Raw genomic sequence first — 3633 nt, forward strand, 5'->3', positions numbered from 1 at the left:
TTTCTTTCTTTCTTTCTTTCTTTCTTTCTTTCTTTCTTCTTTCTTTCTTTTTTTCTTTCCTTCTCTTTCTTTCTCTTTTTAATAGGCATTTGGAATTCTATTTTTTAAAAAATCACAGCCATGAACATTGTTACGGTTAGCAGCCCTCCAAATTTTCTACAATGATACTGAACATGGTCACAGGGATTCAAGTTCACACTATTAAGCCTTAGTTAAACTATCTTTAAAAACAAAATAAAAACAAACAAACAAAAAACCACTTGACACACTACCATTTAACTTGTTTTAATCTTTCACAAATGGTGGAAAATACTAAAGTATGGACAAGAAAAAGTCATAATGTTGTGGCCAACATTATAAATTCAAAACATTTTCTGGTTTAAAAAATAAATCTGGTGGGACTAGCAAATGACATAATGGTTACGTCACTGGACTCCCATGTAGTCAACCACAGTTCAAGTCCCAGACTTGGCAGCTTGAAACACATGCTAGGCCCATCTGTGCACGTGCCCAAAATCCTGAGAGGAGAATGAAGGAGAAGAAATTGTAGTGTGACCATCCCCCTGGGGGGGAAGGATTTCTCGTTTTCTGCCTCTGTCTCTCCTGCAAGTGCGCATGAAATCACTCTATAAATAATCTGGCAGTCAATGCAGCTCTGTGGGATCAGTAGGGCCAGTCTTTGCACTCCTGATGGTGCTAACCTTTATCCATTTTTCCCGGTTCTCCACAACCACCTTGTCTCCTCCCATCTGTTCCATCAAAGGTCCAGGGAGCCCACCAGGGTCACCTCATCTTTCTTCACTAAAGCCACCTTGGTCCATGCCCTGGCCACCACAGAAGCCACCTCTGTCACCACCATGGCCACCTCTGAATATTCCACTGGGACCACCGTGGTCTATGAGGACACATCTTCCTCCTCTCATGCCATCAGAGCTGCCTCTGCCACAATCCTTACCCAGGGGTGAAAAGGGTGGCGGGAGGAAGACGTCAGGCTTCGGGGCCTTCCACTGATTGCATTCTGTTCTCCAGCCAAAGTTCTGGTTCCCACAAGCCGGACTGGGACATTGCCAGTCTCTGGCTCGACGTTTCCTCCTCAGAGGGGTCCCCTTGGGAACCTGGCAGCCTTCTTGGAAGGAAGCCTCCTCTGTCTCCTCCACAGCCTCCCATTTGACCCATGGGTCCCCCAAGACTTCCTGGGCCCCCTGGACCTCCACAGAGTGGGGGCGGCATGTCACCTCTCATGCTATTCATTGGAGGCTTCTTCTGGGCAAGAGAGACTTTAAGTTTGCTCCCTGGAAAATCTTTCGCATCAAACCACTCCATGGCAGCTTTGGCAGTGGGTGGGTCTTTCTAGGACACTGTGGCATCACTTTTGGGCTCTCCTGTCTCCTTGCCCAGGTAGATGTGAATCATGGGTACCCTGTTCTTTTGTTCATCTTAACCACCCCACACTGTTTAAAGAAGTCTGCCAGATCATCTAGAGTCACGTTGTCACTTACTCCTTGCATGTAAATTGCACTGTGGTCAGTCTTCATCTGGATCTGTGGGTGGGCCTAGATCAAGATTTGGTCCTTCCTCCATGGGTCCACCAGGCTTACTGAAGCCACCTCGCTCTCCAGCACCCATCTACCACATCCTACTCCTTGCCCACCTCTGCTCATGCCTCCATGGTCAAATCCCTCTCTTCCCCTGCCCCAGTTATCAGGGCCACTCATGCTCTGGTTCTCTCCTGGTCTGGAAAACCCTCCAGACTCCTGCCTATAAATGCTCATGCTACTGGGCTGCTCCTGTGCAATGAACTCTGCTGCCCGTAGCTGCTGCTCTGTTGGCTATATTGACTTGGAGCCTGGCTGCAGGATCCAGTTTTTGGGGGGAGTTTTCTTTGGTTTCTTTCTAGGGAGTAACTAGTGGGAGGCTGCTGCCCATAGCTGACATCAGTGGGCTGTCCATAGGTTCCATAGCTTCGTTGCCCATAAGCCTGTGGACTGTGCATATCCTTGAGTGAGCTGGTCGGTGTAAGCACTGTAGCCCTGCTGGGCAGCAGCTTGGCTGTAGGTACTGTAATCCATGGATGCCGTTTTCTCTCCTTTCTCCACATTCTTTCAATGTCTCTGTAAATACCCGTTCTTTCTAAGGTGATCTGAAGAGTTGAACAGCAAATCTGATCTTTCACGTCTTCAGCAACACTCATGCCAGTCCTGTAACCCTCTTTTTTTGAACCTGCAATTGTTACAACCAAATACTTTTTCCAGCTACCTGGGCTGTTGAGCAAGACTAGAGACTACCCTGTAATCCCTTGAGATTGACAGTCAATCTTACATGTCCCTGAGGAGTTCCTTCTCTTATTTCCTGAAGAGTTGTTTCCAAAGTGGTTCTCTCCTCAAGTGAACTTGCAATCACCAATGTCAGCAATGACAAGAGGTCTCCTCCCTCATGATAATTAAAAACAAACAGGGCTGGCCTCCCAGCCTACTGGTTAAAGTAGCCAGATTCCGGTACCAGCTGTTAGCATAATGGCTATGTCGCTGGACTCCCAATGTAGTCGACCGTGGTTTGCATCCTGGACCCGGTCAGGCGCATGTGCATGCGTGCCCAATATCCCAAGAGGAGAACGGAGGAGAAGGGATTGTGGTGTAGCCTTTCCCCCTGGGGGATGCTTTCTCGCTTTCTGTCTCTCTGTCTCTCTCTGTCTGGCGAGCGCACACACCCTATAGCAAAAACCTCTGGAAAAAAAAAAAAGCAGCTAGATTCCACATGACTGACCATGCTTTTTTTTTTTTTTTTTTTTTTGGTGGAAAAAAAGAGAGGTTTTTGCTATAGGGTGCGTGCGCTCGCCAGAAAGACAGAGAGACAGAGAGATAGAAAGTGAGAAAGCATCCCCCAGGGGGAATAGCTACGCTGCAATCCCTTCTCCTCCGTTCTCCTCTCGGGATCTTAGGCATGTACGCACACGTGCCCAGCGTGAGTTTAAGCCACTGGGTCTGGGATTCGAACCGCAGTCAACTACATGGGAGTCCAGCGGCATAGCCATTACACCAACTGCTGGTCCCTAATCACACATTTTTGAGTTCCGGCCCTGGCAGCTTGAAAAACACGCCCTAAATACCAACAGGATGGAAAGATAGAGGAGGAGGGATTGCACATGACCACTGGGGAGGTGCTTTCTCCTTCTTTCTCTGTCTCTCTGTCTCTGGCGAGCCCATGCACTCTGGCAAAATTAAAAGAATAAACAGACAGATAAAGAAAACAAAAACGGTATCTACAACAATAACTGCGATATTTACTAAGCACTAGGCTTAGGTATTTTCTCTTACATATTAATCTCAGCTACTCTGTACCTAGGACTACCACTTGTTAGGATAGGTAGTACTGCTCTTCCCATTCTACAAATTAGAAAATTGAAGCATAGAGAGGTCAAATAGCTTGTCTAAGGTGACCACTAACTGTAAGTGGCACAGCCAGTTTATAAATCCAGGACGAACTCCAGAGCCAGCTGTTAAGTTGATCATTTGTTGATGCGACTGCCATCCTTCTCTCAGGATAAGTTAAGGCAGAGGGGATTCCTAACATGCTAACTGGCTCCATCAGGCCAGCTCATAATGGGTGTCAAGACAGTGAGCCTCTTCCAGCCCA

The 3633-nt window shown here is 47.4% G+C and overlaps 1 pseudogene; it reads right to left on the bottom strand.

Moving 5' to 3' along the window:
- Window positions 1–663: 663 nt before the first annotated feature.
- On the bottom strand, window positions 664–2191 carry LOC102476490 (RNA-binding protein EWS pseudogene; annotated as a pseudogene).
- Window positions 2192–3633: the final 1442 nt, after the last annotated feature.

Source organism: Tupaia chinensis, unplaced genomic scaffold, assembly GCF_000334495.1.
Source record: "Tupaia chinensis unplaced genomic scaffold, TupChi_1.0 Scaffold000361_1, whole genome shotgun sequence".
NCBI classification, from domain to species: Eukaryota; Metazoa; Chordata; class Mammalia; order Scandentia; family Tupaiidae; genus Tupaia; species Tupaia belangeri.